General features: G+C 39.8%; 1 protein-coding gene across 40 annotated transcripts in view; it reads left to right on the top strand.

Annotated features, from left to right (window-relative positions):
• The window catches only part of ATP2B2 (ATPase plasma membrane Ca2+ transporting 2), a 310,402-nt gene that overhangs the window by 109,665 nt on the left and 179,591 nt on the right, over positions 1 to 21,146 (top strand). For 8 of the 40 annotated variants that reach the window (XM_085517012.1, XM_085517025.1, XM_085517001.1 and 5 more), the window contains exon 1: positions 19,284 to 19,378. The exons of 20 other annotated variants lie outside the window; for them this stretch is intronic. The gene's annotated coding sequence lies outside the window, so the exon portion shown is untranslated. Of the gene's footprint in view, positions 1 to 19,283; positions 19,809 to 20,163; positions 20,524 to 21,146 lie in introns of those variants that run through there. 12 more of the 40 variants (XM_085517014.1, XM_085517002.1, XM_085517023.1 and 9 more) reach the window with 3 other exon arrangements.

Here is a 21,146-nt window from a genome sequence, read left to right as displayed (position 1 = left end):
CCACAGGTAGAACTGTTGCTGTCTGGCATGCAGTAGTCCAACTAGTATTTGCCAGTGAGGTTACCAGCAAGTAACGGTATTTTTAAAAAACAAAGAGAATGAAGAATAACTTCCTACTTGTTCTTTATTTTCTTTGTTACTCCTTCTAGTCAAACCCTTGCCCCTGAAGTGTAAATTGCAACTTGAAGGGAAATGAGTCCATATAGACATTATAAACTGCCTCTGCTAGGTGTTTCTGGAAGAGTCCTTAGCAGTACTCAAAAGGCTGTTAAGAATGATCTTGATGGAAGGGCCCCTTCTTCTCCCTATAATCTTTGTCACTTCTGGCATGCCAGCCTTATTCCCATGAGCTGGGGCTACTCTCTTGCTTCTAATATTTTTTATTTATTTATTTTCGTCAAACCTCCTTCTGAGAAATTCTTCCTTTTCCCACCGTTCCACAGGTCCCCAGAGACGTGGCACACAGCCTTGCTGGAGTAGCATGATTCACTACTGTAAATGTCTCTGTCAGCCTTGCTTGAGAAACTGTACTGAAATGGAAATGAAATCTGTGCCCAACGGGCATAGACATAACTTTCAACAACTAAACTCTTTCTTCTGTTTCCTCCCTTACTTCTTTTAGCGTGCACACATTTCTACTTGTCAGTGTGCTTTATGGATGAAATAAAAATAAAGCTGTGCAAGGTGGTGTGATTGTGGGTGGTGCTGGATCTTCATTTTTCTCATAAGCTTTTCTCCAAATCCTATGAAGCAGCATTTCTGAAAATAAGCAAATAATTATATCCAGTTTCCTTTCCTTATGGGAGGACTTTGAGTAGCGAGAGAACTTCTTGTTCCTGTAAACAGTTCACAACAGACTTTCTGGGGTGGTAGTTGCATTTGAACCAGAGTTTGTGATAATCCTGAGCGGCTCATTAATGGTCAGCAGAGAACCACTGGAATTTGAAGAGTGATTTAACAGAGTTTGGTTGGTGGTTTGTGTAGGTTAGTGGGATTGTCTTTAAGCAGAGAATGGCTTGTGGTTGCTCAAGATTGTGCTAAACGAGCAGGTAGGGACATCACTGCAGAAGGAGGCATGTATATGTCCAGGTTAATGGTCATGGAAGAGTCTGCAGTGACTTGTTGTTTTATGCAGTTGTGGGAAGAAAAGAAATAGAAAAAAAAGAATTAAAAAAGGATGCTGCAAACCAGCACAGTTGTTTTGCTGAGCATTTTAGTATAGAATTAAGGGATAGCAAATTGAGATTTACAAACGCTAAAGTGAAGGAGATTGCAATAGTTAAGACAAGATTATTAAGGATAAGAGAATTTTCTGTCATGGCTTTGTGGAATTTGAATTAATGTTTAGGAAATACACACTAGTAAAGTGAAAAGTTAAGGAAAAGGAGAAGGGAGGGAAAAAAAAGCTCTGCAAACCTAAAGAATCATTTTATTGCAATTTGTAAGTGAAAGAAGAATGGCAGAAATAGAACGTTCTCTGGAATGATGATAAACATTTAGAATATTGAGCAAATAAAATAAACTTTGTGCTTCTTCCTTGTTTTTTTTCCCCATACATGCTTACCTGTGAATACACATGGGCATTTATGTGCCTATTCATTTGTGCACTGATGTAGTTCATCAGCAGCTGAGGTCCAGTAAGATTGAAAACTTGCTTAAGAAAAGCTCGAGTTGTCTTCCATCTGGAGTCTCATTTTAATCCTGTGATTTGCTGCATAAGTCATGACCCTTGTGGTAGTGCTTCCTTTTTTCTTCCTAAACTTTGTTTGCTACAAGGCATTCATTAATTCTGTTTTCAAATTTGAATAAAATAGGTAATATTCATACTATACATTAAAAAAAGAATATTTTAAATATATATATTTAAGTTGTTTTGAGTTTACGTAATGCTGTATCTTGTTATAAGGCATTTCCAAAGTTTTTGCACTAGCAGTTTGATCCTTGTTACAAGAAGTTGGAAGCTGCTATGGATGATTCATTTTGAACTGCTATTTTGGTGGTGCACACATCGTCTTAGATACAGCTTTACATAAAACGGATGGGAAAATGCTAGTTTATATACCTCCTCCACCTATCTATTTAAATGAAAATCCATAAAACTTGATCAGGGGGTCTGTCATTCGGATTTATTTAGAAAGAGCACACTTTGAACATACAGTAGGGAAAAATGAGGAGAGAGCTCAGGAGTGTGAATGGTGATCAGCTAACTGTGAAATGGAGGAAATGCTGTGGATTGTGTCAGAACTCACCCTTGGCTTTAAGCCCTGGTTGTTTGCCGTGTCTGATGAGAAAATAATCCATACCTGCTAAAACAGAAATAAGATAATGCAACGAGGCAGAAGATAAGATCTGCTTATGCTCTCATGCTTCTTGGGGGAATAAGTGGGAAAAAAAGTAAGGGACAGATTTTTCCTTTGTGTTCATGAAGGAGGGTTTTGTGGAGCTGAGATTTCAGAGAAGTCAATCAGAAAAGCTGGACTTGTTAGAAAATGGGACTTTGTATGGAAATGTACATCTTGCACTGGTTAGCAGCCCTTTTTGTTACTGCGGGCATTATCTGCAAATGGAAGTCCTGTGTAAAACTTCAGTGTCACAGTGAAATCAAGTGATGATAATAGATAACTCTAAAATACATGAACACAGCCCTAAAACTAAGATGCAATTTTCCTTTAATATGCATTATATATATATATGTGTGTGTGTGTGTGTGTGTATACACATTTCAGGTTTGAATGAAAAATGAATGGATTTAATGAAACTTCAATTACATTGGATTTGTTCCTCATTGGTTTTCAGGAAATAATCCAAATTTCTCAATTCAGGAAGAAGTGATGTCCAAAAAATATTATTTCAGTAGGCAATTCATTGGCTTTTTCATTCAGACTATGAACGTTATGTATTAAGGGTTTAGTTTAATCTCTCTAGAACTGTGTTTCTGTTCACTTATAGTCTGTGAATGCAGTTCAGTATGGGCAGAAGTCCTGGTGAAGTACATGAAGTAAATGCATTTGTACAGTTTGACCAGTCAGTTATGAATATTCACTTGTTTGTGAACAGATGGTAGCTCCAGTTCTGTGCAGAAATATTGTCACAAGTACTTCCTTTGGTACTTTTTGTATTCCAGTTCTTTTCACAGTTGTTCTTCCATTCAAGACATATTTGTTGTAGTAAATATGTATTCTGACAAAATATTTAAAGGTGAACAAAGAGGGAGGGAGCTCAGAGAAGCAAATAAATCCTTTGTGCTGTGAAAGTGGCTGATGTAGTCAACGTGCTCCTGTGTTTTGAATATGGATTCATACGTGCAGCCTAAATGGGTGAAAGAAGGTTTGGATTTAGGAAAAAAGTGAGTTTCTAAGTCTTTCCTGCGCTATTTCTTTTTACAATATTGCAGCATGTATTAGTGTAGCAATTTTAAATTTGGGTTCTTTGAAATAGGATTCAGGGAACCTTTTTAACAGCCTTGCTGGGAAGCACGGCAGTGATTGCAGCCAACCTGTTCTTTTCTTCTTGCTTTTTTAAACCAATGTAGACAGTGCTTATAAACATGCGGTACAAAACACATGGCGCTGAGAAGAAATATTAATATTGACTGGGAGCATATGGCTCCATCAGCAGCACTAAATAAAAGATATTGAGATAATATTTGCCAAATAACTGACCAGAAAAACAGGTCTGTAACTTCTGAGAGACACAGAAAATTTACTTTTTGTCACCTGTACAAACCATAGAGTTTTCTGGGCTGAAGTGATTTATGTTTGATCTTTCATGGTAAATGTGCACTCCATGTATATTTCTTTACTGGGGCGTTACAGTTCATTATAATGGCTTGAATTTGAAGAGACACTGTGGTCAGTTAAGAATCACTGTCAATAGAATAATTACCTCCTTGTGGAAGATAATTATTTACCCTGTCATGTCTGCAAGGCTTGGTGGGATTGATGTGGACAAGAGCATGTCCATCAGACCGCTGCTCCATCACAACACCAGCTGAGATAAAAGCCTTTGTGGTTTCAAGTCCAATCTAGTCATGCTCTCAGTCCTGCCTTGTACTCAGCCTTGAGCTGCTGTGAGTCCTTTTTGGGGGCAAACGAGCTCTACAAATAATGCGATGGGCATAGGCTGCAACTCCAACTCTAGGATGGAAGGGGCCTTTGAGCCGCACAGAACTGACTGAGATTGGATGGAAAGTTCTGGGATGCTGGGGGCCTGAAGGGCTGTTCCTCAGTAGCCAATCCAAAGTTAAAAGAACATGATCAGAAGATTCAGGTTGTTTGGGTTTTACTATTTGGAGATTTGCTCCATTCTTTCCAGGGACAGCAAACATACCATTAGATTGTATGTAATTTTAACACCAGCATCTGTACAGCTCTATGCATAGTAGTTGCGCAGAGGTTAACTGTGATTCTTATGTGGCCACCTCTAATACGATAATTACTTTTGGCACCTTTGTGCCTAGGCCTAATTCATCTTGCAAAGATAAGGTAATCATTTACTACTTAACCTCATTCTTCATGTGCCAAATAACTCAGTGGTACAATAAAAATTTAGACATCCAAGTTGGGAGTAAAGAATGGAGGCCAGTATCCTGGAAAAAAAACACAACAATATTTGAACAGTAAAATAAGCAGGATTACGGCAAATTTCTACCTCAAAACAAGTCCTGCTTTAGCAAAGTGCCTCGCGTTAGTATTTTTACTTGGCAAACCTCAAGCTGAGATTTGCTATGGTGAAATACACAATTCTCCAGCAAACATTTGTAGATTTCAAAAGAGGACATGGTTCAGATAGTATTGCTGCACCATCAGTGGCATTTATGGTAGGCTGTACAAAGTTGCATGCTCCTAGTTAATTTTTAGTTTTGTACTGTATCTTAGGCACACTTTGTGCAAATATGTTCTGGTCCAGACTTGGGAGAGGGAGGGGGGGTGTGGAAAAAACTGGGATGTTTCTTAGTGTGTTGAGAGTAGGGATGGTCCAAGGTAGTGAGTTTAGTGCATGTGTAAAAAGGTGAAAGATAATATAATTGCCATTTGAAGTGGAGACCTAAAGTGTAGTCATGGCTATGTTGATGGTTTCTCCTTATTTCGTGTGTGTGAGTTATGTCTATAGCTGCACAACTGTTTGTGTATAAATAAAGTTATTGCAGCTTTCTTATCCTGTTAGGATGGTTTTATCATAATTATGATGTGTGGGAGCTGGGGACTGTTCATATAGTTTTGATTCATTTAAAATTTGTTTCTTGTGTGTTCTTTCATACTATTTTTAATTTAATAGCTGAGGTTTCCAGTCCTGGAGAATTGAAGAAAGGCAAAAATATACCTTTTTTTTCTGCTTTCTGGACATCAAACTGGGATGATGCCATTTCTCACTGTGGATATGTGAACAACTGTAGAGTCACTTCAGAGTTAATTATATTGTGGCTCTCATGTGGTGTGATAGAATAAAAATCATGAATTAATCGCTTCATTGGACTTTCACTCCTATTACAGTAAAGTTTCACTATACTGTAAATGCTTGGTATTATGTCAGCTCCCTAGAAGTAGTCATTATCACCTACACACTTGGTATCAAGTGCTGCTTTCTAGAGAGATTAGTACCTTTTCCTCCTCCTCCTCCTCCCCCACACTTGCTCAGCTGAGTTGAAGAAAATCCAAATTACCACAACAGTACAGGATGGAAGATGGAAAATAATGCCCCTGATGTGTGGCTGCTGTTTCAAGGAGAGTAACGAGATACAGGATTTTCTTCTCCTTCACTAACACTTTCATGCTGACCTAAATTCACCTGACGTCAGTCGGTTTAGCATCGTGGGTCAGAGCTGTAAGTCTTCCAAGCCCTCACTGTGCACTACCAAGTGGCTAATTAAGGAAATAGGAGTTGCCATCTCACTGCTCTGCAAAAAAACACAGATATTCACTTTCTCTGCCATAGGTACAGGAAGTAAAAAGTGCAGTCAAGTATCAATGAAGCCGCATCCAAATAAAAGGGGACCTTGAACCAGATTACATTTTTTTTTTTTCTTACTTCCGTGGTGTTCCTGTGCCTGTGGAAAGATTTGGCTATTTAAACTGTTTATCACTTATTTGACAATCACCTAGCAATAACCATTCACACCTCTGTTATATGAGTGCAAGTTTGTTGTCTCATACCAGGCAGGAGTGCCTGGAAGGAACAACACTGCAGAGGTTAACTGAAGTGAAGAGGGAAATAGAATTTTTTTCTTGGTGCATATCACTTTCTCTTGTGCCTTACCTGTGCATTCAAAGAGGGAATACAGTACAAGAAAGAAAAAGTTTGTAAAACCATCCCAAGTAACGTGCACTTTTATCTAGCAATGCTTGCATTTTTTTTGGAAGAGGGATTATCATGTTTCCTTAGTCTAAATTTTCTTTCAGGGATGAAATAGGTCAAGCTGCTGGGAAATACATAATGGTGCCACTGGGAGGTGGGGGGAGGAACTCCCCCGTGCCCTATCTGCCAGTTTTGGGGGTTTCCAACCACAATAGCCGAGTTTGCAGTCCAGATATTTTTCCTGAAATCTGCACTGAAACAATTATAAAAGCTTTTATGTTTTCCTTTCCTTCCTGTTTAGCATTAATTGGAAACAAAGGACAGAGATAAAAATTTCTTGCTTCTATCTTTGTCTGTCTTTAAGCAGAGTCCTGTAGCTAGAAGCCAAGGATTTTGTATCAGGGTACCTGTCTTAACCAATAAAATGCAAGTTCTAAGCTCTGTAGAGAAATGCAATGAGAACAGCAGTCTGGGCACCGGCATTGCAGTGTATTCTATGTAGTTTTAGTTCAAAATGTTTAATAGGTCTGTTACTCATCTTTTCTGGGGGAGTTTTATGTTTATGGAGCAGAGGATTCTAAACTGTGGTACTAACGTCACTAGTGGTACACTTCAAAGGGGTGTGCAGAAATGGCAGTTCCCAGTTCTGTCTGCACAGTTTTAATGCCTTCCTGCAGGCTGTTCCTCTCCATGGCGGGTTGGCCTGATTTGTTGCTGTTGCAAGGAGCTGCTCTCTCTGCAGCCTCATCACAGTTCCATGGTAGCAGCTCACATGGGGCCCTAGAGCTGCCCGTGTTGGCAGTGGGCAGGTAGATGAGAGGGCAGCAGGCAGAGGTGAGGGCAATGCACTGTCAGTCTGGGGTTGTGGAGAATATCACTTTGTGGTGGTGCAGAAGGTGAGCTCTTGCTGCCACTGGTAGATAGTTCATGAACCAGTAAGTTTGGAAGTCCTTCTTTTCAGAAGGCAGGGATGCTACTCTTCACTGTAGTTTTTATGTTTAAATAGTGGCCATATACATAAAATAAGCTCTCCAAATCAGTGTGTGCTCATAGCTGAAGAGCAATACAACTGGAAAAGATGGCAGGAGGAAAACAAACAGAAGACAACCCTCAACAAAAGCCTTAATGCTGGAGCTGTGGATTTCAGGAGCATCTCAGCTGTTGTAGGAAGAATATTACCCTCTTTGAGGTAATATTTAAAATGAATATTTATTTTCAGTAGTTTCAATGTGAGGAGTAGGAATGAGGTCAGCGGAAGCATTGTCCTGGTTGGAGACCTTGATGGTCAGCAGTTGGGACCAGAGGTGTGAGCAGTAGGGTTGCTGGGTGGATAAAGGGCATTTCTTGAGAACGTATCTGAGTTGTTTTTAGGTAGAAGTGTCAAATGAAGATTTAAATATCTGGCTTAAGGAATGTAATTGAGGCAGCCTGAAGTTTAGCACAAATTAATTGCTTAGTACTTCACTTAAGCGTTTTTTGGGCTGATATAACTGAACATAAGCTGTGCTAACTTTCATTCTTTAAAGCTAAATATACATCTCTGTAGTCTTGTTGAGCTTGAGATGATTGTGTTGATAGAGAGAGAGGCAACATTTTATATAAGGATAGTGTAGGAGATCTGAGAGAGATCTCCATGGGGATCAGATTAGAGTTTATAAATGTGGAAATGGTTATTTAGAGATGAGGGGTGGAGTGAGTGAGGCAGGGAGTGAAGGATCTGAATCCAAGAAGTGTTGGATATCAGATCATTTGCTCTATATTCACAGATGATGCTTTATCTTTATTACCATTTTGAGGTCTCAAGCTCAAAGACTTCTCAGTTACCACTATATCTTTATAAAGATCCATTGAACTTGACACTGTGCTATATGTGTCCACTGGCAAATCTTTGAGTTGCTCTTGATGAATTCCAAGAAGACAAACACTGCACAACTCACTGGTTGTGTTTGAGTGGAATTCCTTTGATTGGTGCTGTCAGGGGTAGAAAAACTCAGGATGTCTGTCCTTTTCTTTGTGGTAATCATAATTTTTACGTTCGTAAAAACTGCATAAAGTAAATACTGTGGTGTGAATTATTACTTTAATGCCATTGTATCTCTCTACTATGTATAATTCATGTTTTCCCCGTGCATTCTATAAACAACATATTGAAGGATTTCAGGTAGATCTCCGTATCCTGGTTTCATATTTCTGTGCAGTTTTCCTGTAAGATACACACAGCGTCAACTTGGAAACTGTCCTCCCCTCTGGGCAGGGCAGAATCATCAGTACTTTGTGTGTGAACAGTAGGAAAGGACAGGAACGGTCATTATTTTTTGTGCCTTAGTACCTGGCTGTCTAGGAATTAAAGGTAAAGTTTGATGTTATTGATGGAACAGATGTGACTTTACAGAAGCTCACTGGCTTCTTTCCTTCTTCTATTTCTTTTTATGTTAGCAGTATCATTTATTTTAAACTTCTATAATGTTATAAAATGAAAAAAGTTCTTTTGGCACTTGATGGTCTCTCATTTCATCAGTTGGTTTTGTAACCTTTTAAAGGAAGTCAACTTCCTTTGTGTGCATCACCAGTAAATTTGCAGACTACACCAAGTTGGGAGGGAGTGTTGATCTGATAGAGAGGAGAAGGGCACTACAGAGGGACCTGGATAGGCTGTATTGATGGGCCGAGGTTAACTGTATGAGTTTCAGTAGGGCCAGGTGTCTGGTCCTGCATTTTGGTGGTAACAACCCCAGGCAACCCTACAGGCTTGGAGAGGTGTGCCTGGAAAGCTGCCTGATGGAAAGAGAAGGGAAATTCTCCAACTAGCATCTAGCTAGTGTACACCTCAAACTTAGGAAGCAGGATTTAGAATGCTGTATGTTTATTAGTTTGAGTAATAAGTATCTAGATTGATCCAGTATAGTATCATGTACAGTTGCTGTGATCATTTATTTATTTATTTATTTATTTCATTTAAGCTTGTGAATGTGCAGTCTCTTTTCTTCTTTAGAGCAAATGAAATTGCTTTTGGGAACTGGAGGTGTTGTTACTTGCTTTGCTGAGTGCATTGAATGGCAGATAGATCAGGTTGCTGGAGAGCGACCTCTTGGGCAGCACTGGAACAATTTAGAGCTCTTGAAAGCTGCTCCAGTGGCGTCAGCTAAAATGCCAACCAAAAGCCGTGGCAAATGAAAGCAAACACTTCAGGTGGCACTGTGGGCTGCTGCCAGCACTGGGTACGCAGAGCGTTGTGTGTGATCAGTAATTAAGAGGACCCCAGGATTGTCATAAAATAGGGAGAATTGAAGGCTAACGTTCAGCTAACATAAGACGTGTTTGAGAATCATTGCCTTTTTTGGAGGATAGTTGAGCTTAGCATTTAGATGTTACATTAGAAAACTAATTATTAAAAGTCTGGCCCGTTATATATCATCTCAGTGGTTTGGGGAAGCTTGAATTTGAGCCGCCTTTTCCATTTCTCAGAAGTTCTATTTAAAAAAATTTGCAACATTTCAAATGTAGAATACAGAATTCTGAGTTGTATTTTATTATACATTGTTTTCTCTCTTAGCCATATCATTTTCTTCTGTTATTCCTGACATAGGATCAATGAAATACCAAGGGGAAAAAGAACCCTCGGTGGGATTTAATTTTACAAATAATATGCTGAGAGTTCTCATCACTACTCTATCTAAATATAACCTTGTAAGCATTTCTGTTGCTTCCAAATAAGATGATGTTTGGAGGCTACAGCAGCTCCCAGGAAACCTAATTTTCCTCTCCACAAATCGAAGTTAGGAGTATTAAATAAAATTAATGTTGAATATCTGCGTTTAACTGTTTCGTGGTATGTAAGCATGAGGTATTTAGATATCTTAATTGAACTAAGTTGAGTATACAGTGGAAGACTGCTAAATTTATTGATTTTTATCCTCAAAGTCAACTAACATCTTTGAGCACTGGCATCCATGTTCAGGAAAAATACATCTTAGTCCGAACTTTTCATATATTTCTGACATTTAAAGTGTTATAGAAGTATCTGCATTGTTTATCTTCTTTTTTTCCTTAATCTTTTGCAAATAACTGTATAAACTATAAAATTTTAGAGACTGGAATGTCTGCCTTAGACAGCAAGTCAGCAACACGTACAGAATGGCATGCAGTTTATCTTTGCAGGAGAATGCTGTGTTAAAAAATAGGCACTTTGTCTACAAAAAATAAGGAGTCTTTCCAAATATATGAATTCCTAAGAAGTAGAGCTATTTTAAGTAGAAATTGAGTAGCAGCTGCTTATCTGATGGTGCAGGATGCTTCCAAAATTACTGAGATGAAATGGCAGATGAATCCTTAGTGGTCTTAAATTTATCAGACCCTTAACAGTCCGAGCATAAAACTCCTTTTAAAGGTTTGGGAAGGGGAGAAGAATGGAGTTTTTCTTGCTTTGACTGATCTATGAGTGTGTGAGATTTTTTTCCTCTCATCCCCCTTTTTGGAGTTACAATTTAAATACATTGTGCTTCTTTTCTTAGCCCTCCAGTGAAGCATTTGTATTTGTTTACTAATCATTTATGGTGTTTGATCTTTCTATGTTTCCGGTGATTCAGATGCTAGTAGGAACTTCATGCATCCATTGGACAAGGGCATAAGCCAGGGCACAAAAATAATGGCAGCTTATTTCAGCCTCAAATAGGCAGACTGTAGAAGTTTCCTCATGATGGTCTACAGCTTTATTATTGGACATGAAGACATCCAAGAGATTAATTTGCTGCAGGAAGAGATAATAGCTTTGTCTTATCCCTGGAGAAGAGCGATAGTGATGTCAGTTGTCTATAACAACAAGTTCTGAACAATTGCCCTGATTTCTGGGCTCCTGAATCCACATGCTCTGTCAAAGGGCCCACAGTAAAAGACATCATCCTCCTCTTTTTCCTGTGTACATGGAACATGTTACCTGTTCTCTGTGCTCAAAACTAGTTGTTGCTTTCTTCCTCTGTTGAAAAACATTCCTAGTATGTAAATGTTGTTTTTTGAATGAAAAGCAACACATCTGCAACTGAGAACAGTTAGTTAAAATCCAGTCAGCAGATCATTCAGATCTTCCAGTCTGTGCTCACTGGGCAGTTGAACATCAATGTGCTCCACTGAAGCTTAAAAGTAATGATAGTGCTTCTGGTCCATCCTTTCTGGGTCTCTGAGTTCAAACTTGTGCTGTCTAGCTACTCTAGAGCGTCCCTGTGAGAAAGAGGAGGTGTTCGTGTACTTTGTTTCCCCATAAATCCTTTCTTGACCTGTTTGTGGCCAAACAGAAGGACAATTAAAATATGTGTGTGTGTGTATATATATATGTGTGTGTGTGTGTATACATATATATGTATATGCACACATATATGTATGTATTCCTTCTCCTTCTGGAGGAATAGAACTTTTCTGTTAGCTAGGAATGCAGTTATCTGCAGCACATGAATGTTTCTGGTGAAAGATTATTGTAACAGTGCATAGTTTGAAGGATTATTTCACTTACGGAAATGCTCACAAATATTTCTGCACCACTGCAGCGGTGGTTTGCCAGGCACCATTTCACTTGTCACTGGAGCCCTGTTCAGTTCTGCTTCCTTGCAAACAAAGATAATGACATTTGTATGGTATAGGCATTTGTCAGGTCAGCAAGACCAAAAAAAAAAAGCATGTCCAGGACTTGCCCATACATGCAGTTCTGTAGTAAATTAGTGTGAGGATATGTTTATTCTAGAATGCAGTGTCATTGGAATCAAATAGAAGCAAGAGGTGGCACACAAGAGTTTTGTTTGGGTTAGATATTGTACTATTTTTCTTACAATAGCGTTTTTGTTTGCACGTGGATGTCTGCACTGCTTCATTCCAGAATAACTCTTAAGCTTTGGCACACTCCTAAAGTGCATGTGCTCCATGTCAGTGCTCGACCCCATTGATGAAGAATTAACACTTATTTCAAATCTATATATGAATGTGAATAAAAACTCATGGTAGTGTTCTAACATATGAAAACCACAAACAGTCATCAAGATAATTTCAGATTGAAGTTTGACTGTGTAGTTATTTGAATTCCTAGAGTGGGTTTAGTGGGAGACCTCCAGGTGCCAGTTCTTGGGTGCCTATGGAAGAAGAGTGGGAGCTGCCTGGGAGCCCCATGCTGCCACAAACCAGCTGGTTGTCTCAAGGCTGGAGGCTGTGGTACAGCAAAGGGTGTTGGAGGTTAGCAGTAATTTATGTGACAGGCAGTCTCCAATTTCCTTTTTCCATGCTGAAGGAACCTTGAGAGCTGTGTATTGTTTAATTGCCCCTTGTGGCTCCAGCAAGGATAGGTTGACAGCAGGGGACGTGGGGACAGCCATGCTGTGAGCCCGAGTGGCCGTGGGTCCCTGGCACGTCGTGGAGCTGTGTGAGTACACACGTCGCACGTGGGATGATTGCGAGCGCTCAGCCAACAGGTCAGATACGTGCAGCTTAACAAAGCTTAGCAGGTCAGATTGCCTTACCCAATAAGCTATACATAGTCTCTTATCTTGTTATACCAGGGGGAAAGAAAACATCAAACCCAAGGGGAATAATTCCCTCAGTGTGAGTTATTTATAGGAAAAAGCATATACTAGTTGTATTATTTACTGAGCTATTGAAAGCTGTTACTTAATAGCTTAAATTTTTATTATATTTTTAATTCTTGAGAATGATTGAACCTTGTCCCACTTCTATATCATTTTATGTTAATCATTTGCTTTTACTAGAGTAATATATTAAATGATGCTGATACAAACTTCAGTTCTTGATATATCATCTTTAAAAACTGCATCTATAGCTACTGTGTCAGTCTAATTAGATTTAGAGTGAGGATATCGAGGTATGTATGAAAATGCCTACATTGGAGAATGAAGACTTAAAGAGTATCTTGAAGGATGCACTTTCTAAACATTAGCAGGTTTGTACTTTATTTGTACTTTAATTCTCTGCTATTACTTATTAGTGTCTGATCTGTCTGAAGTTTGATTCTGTAACAATTAAATAATTTCAATAGGTCAGTTTTCTTTGTTAAGGTGGAATCCAAGGTTATAGTGTGATCCAGCTATGTAAGGCTGGTACTTGAAGCTTGAGACTGATATCCATAGATGTAGGCAGTTTCACAATAAGGATGCTCCTTCAAATGCATGCTGATTTTGAATATACTTTTCCAACTGAAGCTGCATGGTTTCTAATCCAAAGCATTGGCCAGTAAGAAGGAAAAACAACCTCTATAAAGCTATTGCTGTATTTTGTATCAGTGATACTGGGAGAAAGTTCATATTCTAAACTTTTCTGTACTCTCTGGAAGATCAGTTTTGGTGAAACAGGTGGATTCATGTACACAGTCTCTATATACAAAACATCAAACCTATTATCTGAACTTTTCTGGAAGGTACACTGCTTGAAATCTTCAGTGTAATGCAAATGAATGTAGTCCTTTATAACTGTAGGACCTTATTTAAATTTAAAATATCCATATTGTACCAGTGCCTGTGAGATCTTATAATTTTCATTGAGACAAAATAAATAGAGATCCTAACATGACAAGGAAGTGTAAGAGTGCCTTCCAGAGCACAGATGTGGGAAATCATGTAGTAGAAAGCCACAGCCTTCTTTTGAGCCTCTCTACCAATGCAAATACATCATTTTAAGTAAACAGACATTTGGCACTAGTCCTTTTCTTAAGACAGGCACACTTATAGAGTTGAAATGCACACTGAATTGAAGGGGTGGTTTCTAAGCATATTGAAGTTCCTGAAACTTGTTTCACCCTTAGAAGATTATTTGCTAAAGCTCTTGGTAGGCTAGTTTATTGGCTATGATTTGTTCTGAATGTCAATAAACAGTTTTCCTCATCTGCATGTGATAAGGAAGATTCTATCTTAAACTAAAAAAAGATGAACTGCTTTTGTTATACTATTTTCATATTTTTAGGGGCCTCTTAGAATCATGGAATCCTTAGAGCTGGAAGTGACCTGCAGGAACTCCCCTGCATTGCATAGAGACAGCACAGCTAGATCAGATTGCCCAGAGCCTTATCCAGCCTTGCCTTGAAAGTCTCCAAGGAAGGGGCATCAACCACACCTCTGGTGTCCCAGTTGCTTCACCACCCTCACTGTAAAAGACTTTCTGTATATCCTACCTGAATCTACCCTCTTGAAACCATTTCCCATTCACCACGGACCCTACTGAAGAGTCTGTCCCTTTTTTTTTTTTCTTTTTCCTTTGGACATTGAAAGGCCACTAGCTTAGGCTGTTCAGATCACAAAGGAGCTGATGTTAGCTGTGGATTTAGTTTTAGCTGTTTCAGATGTTGCAGATGCTTACTCTGGAAAATACCGATAGCTTATTTGGAGGAGAAACTAAAGATGCTGCTCTAGTGGGAACTTTGTTGCTGCTGTGATTAGGCGGTGGCAGCAAGCCAGGTTTACTTGAACTTTATTAGGAAGCGCAGGCTTATTAGTGCTATTCCCATAGGCTCTGCTTTCCTTAGGTTTAGTTCTTTCTGAACAGGCCTATGACCTTTCTTTTCACTCAGGTGATCCTATGAGTCTGGTTTTGTCATCTGAGCATCTGTGCTGAGGAAGGGGGATGGCAGTGCCAGCCCAGCCTGGTGGTATATGTGCTCTTCTTGGTCATGCAGATAAGAAAAGAAAGAAAAAATGGTGTGCATGTGGTTAGGAGATGGCAGAGACTGAAGGAAAAGGAAGGAAACTGTAGTGGTGGCTGTCAGGCAGGTTTGCTTTGAGATATTGGGAAAACTGAGATTCCGATGTAGAAAGTGAACTGATGTGGACCACTATAGTTTATCAATAATAACAGGAAGTCGTTTGTGTAATAAATGTTTTAAATCAATGCTTATCTCCTGAACTCCTCAGAGAATAGACTCAGGCATGTGAAAATACTCTTTCCTCAAGGACAGGAGAGGGTTAACAACCCAAGCAACTTACAACTATTGTAACTTAAACTAGTGAATATACTTATTTTATAGTTAGGGAAATGGAGGAGCAGTGGGATTAAGTGACCTACTAACATCCCAGAGTCAAGAAACAGCAGGGCAAGTCCTTGAATTCAAGTGTTCTGAGGTCCCTCTCCTGTACTTTTATTAGGTCATTTTGCTCCTTAGGATAACATGTTTGTGCTGTTAGGAAATGCAAACTGTTTCTTTGCAGAAATACTGCTGCACAATGTTACAAAACTGGAGAAACACTGAGTCTGAAAACAGATTTAATTCCTGTTTTTAAAATGTAGCAAAGGAGATTTAAAAATATGAAAGGCTGCCAGTCTGCTGTTCTAGTTTAAGTATCTGGGTTGTGATTAGAAAAATATTACAAATGTGCTGATAGTTTCCAGTGCTGCTCCTTTGATTGGACAGCCTTACAGAAAAGGAGGTCTTGGTCTCCAAGATCTGGAAAGAGGAATTAAAATAATGTTCCTGTGTTACCTGTCATTAATTATCTCATAAAGACCTTGAAATGTGCTCGTGGTGTTCATCACCAACACGTATGGAATGACATTCTTCCCTAAATAAATTTGGTAGAATTTTTCTCTCGTCTCTGAATGCTTTTTGAGTTGCCAGTTGAGGTTTTACTGGCGAAGCAATTTCCCAGGTTGTGTGTCAAGCTTAACATCTGAAGCCTCTTTCCTTTCACATCCTGCAAGTACCATTGTGGAGCTTTGAAAGGATAGTCCCAAGAAGCATCTTTCTATTTTTTCTTGTAGTGTTTCTGCTCCTTTTCTGCTCCATTTCTGCTTGCCCTGAAGTGATGGTGCTGAGTTGTTCTGGTGTCAGGGCACAATAATATGTCACTGGATGCTGTAATAAGCATGAGGACATGAAAGCAAACCTTCATTTCAGGAGAGGGGTGTTGTTCCAATGTTATGTTGTTTTGCAGTGCTTTGTGTTAAAGTTTATTATGAGATCACTAGAGAAGGTACTTGTTAACACTATTGCCATTCTGAGCTGCAAATGCAGAAAGGCAAATTAGAAAGTGTCCCTTTATTTCACAGTTGGGTTATTAAAAATAAATAAATAAAGCCTTTTTTTATTATTACTATTTAATAGATGGCCTATATGGCCTATTTCTGGGGGTGGAATTACTATTAATAGCATTGATCGTAAGATACCTGTGCTGTATAGCAGGTATTCCTTATGCTGAGTGGTTCTGTATCTTGAAGGACAGTGAGTGCACACTGAGCCCTGCAGCAGGAACTACCTCGTTGCAGGTAGAATTCAGCCCAGCCTGGGGCAGGAGCTGCTGCTGGCCTGTGACTGAAGAAAGCATCTCTAGCATCTCTGGAGACTTTGTACTTAGTAGCTGTAGGTAAGGACAAACATAAGGTTACTTTTGATTCATAGCTTCTTGATTCAAACTCAGGTGAGCTCCCAGTCTTGTGCACAGAGCCATAACATGGGAGTTTGGCTGTTAGTCCCAGAAGGGCAGCTTCTGGGGTTGGTCCTGCAGCACACGTGGCAGCAGCATGACAGGCAGTGCTGTGGTAAAGGCAGCACCAACACTCGCAGTAAGATGTCCCTAGCATTGAAAGTAGGTTTCAAAATGGTGAGCCTAGCAAAGAGGTTAAATAGCTTGGTTGTCTTCTACATCTGAGGCCCAGTGTTAAATGCTCTCCAGGAATATTCATGGGAAAACTTGTTCTGTTGGATTGGGTTTGTAATATTAAGTTCCAACTAGTATTTTTCTTACCTTTTTAAGGTATTTTTATTATTTTCCTCTTCTTCACATTGCCTTGTCTCTTCTCTTTTAATCAGAATAATAATTAGAGTATTTCCTGATCACGTAGTATCACAGTATGGTAGGAAGTTCCTGTGACATGACATGTGGCTGTAAGCTGCAGTCCTCTAACAGGCAATAGCCAAATGTATGGAACAGATTCTTATGCTATGTTTAATATCTTCACACTATTCCCTGTTCTTTTCTTCATCCGGGAAAGGCAGTAAAATACAAATCTTCTTTATTATATTTTGTTACTGTGTCCATCAGCCTTTTAGATATTTCCAAATTATTTGTAAACCTTGTATAGAAAACATGAAATTTTGTAGCTACGTACTTGCAGATGACCTTATTGCCTTCTTGTTTTCCTGGCAGAGCAGTAGAGGTCACCAGCATTTGGTGATCTGAACCTAAGCACAACATATCTTAAGTACGATACTTTTTTGTTCTGTTACTGTTTGGGTCAGTACTGGAATTCAGTTTAGGGAGCACGGAGTGCAGACTCTAAAGCTGCAGTTTGTACTTGCTCTGAAAAAGGGGACACGTCTATGCTTAATATAACCCAAAGTCACTGCGTAGAGTGGCCTGACATGCATCTAATTGCCTGTAGCTTTCTAATGAGAAAGGCAGTTTCACAGGAGAAAAATCTGTATTGATCCTAGCTCTGATTTAAATTTCACTTCATTTTAGAAAAGAAATCAGCATAGATGAAACTCCCTGATCAATGATCCGAGCTGTGGGTTGGGTTTTTTTTTTTTTTTTTTAATAGCTTCCATTTTGGTGCAGTGCAGTGCAGACTTTTGGTTTAACCGACTGAATTGATATTCTGAGCAGCGAGTAAGGCAGGATGACAGAGCAGAGCACAGCTACTCCTGTGAGTGCTTGGGGAGGTGCCTGCTTGCAGTTTGCTCATTCTGCCTGAGATAGAGAGCAGTCACGAAGCACTGCTGTCCTAGGATGCTATGGAAAAGCTTACAACTTCAATATATGCTGTTTTAAGCATAGTTGAAGAAAAACAGAAAACATATTTAGTCACTCTCGGGATGGAGTTGTTTGAGGTACAGCACCTGAAGTCTCAGTTTGTGAACGTGGTACATGTACCAGCCATCATTTACTTTGAAAAAAGCAACCTCTGTTAGTTAGAAAGTGGTGTGTTTCTTTTAAGCAACCGATGCCTTTTATTTTTAGTGCTTGGGTGCTTGGGTTCCTTTTTTTTTTTTTTTTTTTTTTTTCATAGCTATAACAGATTCTTCCACTGAAATAAACAGCCGGTAGCATTTCAGAACCCTACTTGTGTAATGTTTCAATATAATAGGTAGATTTTTGTAAAGCAGTAACACAGAACAGATACTAAGGAGCTCAGAATAAAATAAAATGCTGTGATTCCTCAGAAAGTGCCAAACTCAGTGTCGTGAGGCAGGATGCTGTAGTTTATATGGTTAAAAACATTCAAAGCAGAAAGCTCCTGAGGCATGTATGTGTGGCTTTGCAGGGTGTTCTGATGTGACTGGATCAGATGGAAGCTGAGGACATTTGGCATGCTTCTCCTGCGTGGGATTTAGGTTTCTGGAGGGCATGACAGAAGCAAAAATGCAGCAAAAATCACATCACAGCCCGGAAATAATTTCTTAATATTTTCATTATAATTAACTTTGGCTCTTACATAAGCAGGAAGAGAAGACAGGAGGGGAAGAGAGCTGCATCTTTGTGAAAGGTGAATGTGAGATAACTGGGGAGAGGGATGTTTGTTGCATTTGCCGCCTGCGGTACAAGTAGTTCCTGACCTGGGAGACGTGTGGCTGCAGCAGCAGCCGGCACAGCTCTGTAGGGGCAGTGGGTTTGTGCCTGCTTCTCCCCCAGCCCCTCCATGTACGGCCTTCCCAGCTGCCCCTTCCTCCATCCCCATTGACAGTGACAGGACACGGCAGTCCTTGTCCTTGAAGGTTTCTCCCGTTTCTGAGTAAGTGGCATCTTCCTGGTAGTTTGCCATCTTCCGTTTTTGTCATTATCCCAAGGGAAGTATTAAAATCACAAACAACAACATGGTGGTTCAGTCCATTTTTCTTTCAGAGAAACATTTTCCTTCCCTACGACGTCTGCTGTTTGCTTGCCTTCTATAGCAGTGGGAAGCTGCAGGCAATAAACATCAGTGGCGCTGGCAGTGCGATGCTCTGGCAGCAGGCTGGCTGCCTCCCCACCTGCCCACCGCGATGGTACGGTCTGCAGAGGGACTCCGCTAGCGGAGCTCCGCTTGTCAATCCCTTACAGATGCCGAACGGTGATTACTGCGCTGTGTAATTGAAATCATTTTGGATTTGTGATGATATCTTAGCCAAGTAAGTAGCGACATCCACAGCATGAGAATAAAAAAAAGAAAATATATTTCCCCTTTCTGTTCTGAGCTTGTTTATTCGGCAATTTGCTTCTCGGGAAGGCACAAGCTGATGAGAAAATGGTGTGGAGAGCGGGTCTGAGTGATGCAGTGGGTTTTGGTTTGTGCCCTGTGAATCTCTGCAAAGGTAATGCTTCAACTTGTGTGGAATATTCTGTAAGGTCAGTCAGAAGCTGCATTGCTGAAAGGCACTACTTGCATCAGAAATAATTCACTGAGGTTTTGTAGGTTGAGGATTCAGTATGATGTTGTCTTTTTAAACAAACGGGCTTGATTTTGATTAAATCCGGTATTTATTGGTGAGGTCAGCACGTGGATGAGATTTTGCTTTTATCATTGCGGGTAACAATTGGACGTACAGAAAAGATGAAAATGTGAGTAGTGCAGTTTGACTTTTTGTAACTTTAATGTTATCTTATGATAGGTAAAGGCATTTCTTGTTAGGAAAATATGTAATCCTCAGCTGGGTTTATTTATAGAGCTGCTTGCAGATTTTCAGTGTGTGTGCTTGAAAGTGAAGGGCACACAGAATAACAACAAAAAAAGAAAAGTAGTGCACTGCATTTCTATTGAAATGGATTAGAAAATAATGTTAAAGGAACAGGGAAATGTATGTAATTTCTTTTAAGCATGTATAATGTCTCCTGTGGGAAGATGGGGAAAGGCTTTCTGTGGTGTATGGTCCAATAACTGATGATTCTTACAGATATATACATATTTATAAAAATAGGAATCAGCCCCATATCCCTGCATGCTGCATGGCAAAGCTTTCGGCTGCTCATGAAACACAGAGCGCTTTAACAGAAACCATAAGATCACAGGAGTCATTTCCTATTATGTAAAGGGAGATTCTGTGCAGCTGATCCCTGCCTGCAGCGCTGGCAGCTCCTCTGCCCAGTGGTCCAGGGCAGCAGTCGAGCCCTTCCCCAGCCCCTCATTTACTGGCCTGGAGTTGTCCTGTTCAGGCTGGGGCAGCTGCTGGGGCATTGTGCGTCAGGGGCTGCTGAGACCATGGTTGTGGGCAGTCCTGGAATGCTGGAGCAGCCAGGAGCAGATGCTTAGCCTTGTGCTTTCCATGTCTTCAGGAAGGTAAGTATTGAAGTTGCTAAAAGGGAATGTATCGTGGTAAAATTCGTGGTAAAACTGTTCATTTCCCATTCATGCGCATCCAAAATGCTGCATACTTATAAGGACTTCTGGTCATTTGACCTCCTTAGTATGTTCTGCTAGAGACTCTGTTACAGGATTGCAGAGCTGTTACACAAATGCGGATGCTGGGGAGATAGATGGCATACCTAATAGAAATAAAACTGTACTTTTATTTCTGGGCTTGGTGGTTAATATAAGATATATGCAGTGCGGAATTGATGATGAAAGCTTTTTGTTAGCCTTTGCCTAGTAAAAGAAGATTACAGATCTACTTCACAGTCCACATTTTTTTAATGTCAAGATGCATTCCCGATTAGCATTTAATTTGTGAGAGGTCATCCATATGCATGACTAGCTCTTGTACCTTGCTCTGAAATAACTGTTTGACTCAGGTATCCAGCAGGTCTTTGATCACATACAGCTTTTACTTTGTTCGTGTTCCTCTCATTTTAATCAAAACTGCTACCTGTGAAGAAGTGTTTCATATTTTCCTTGTAATGCTGTTAAAATGAGTAAGTTTGTGAATAAGGCAGTAAATTAGGGCTTGTAGATAAGTTGTGTAT

The sequence above is a fragment of the Coturnix japonica genome, chromosome 15 (assembly GCF_054131305.1).
Source record: "Coturnix japonica strain WE chromosome 15, WE-NBRP24, whole genome shotgun sequence".
NCBI lineage: Eukaryota > Metazoa > Chordata > Aves > Galliformes > Phasianidae > Coturnix > Coturnix japonica.
This window is presented reverse-complemented; position numbering and strand designations above follow the sequence as displayed.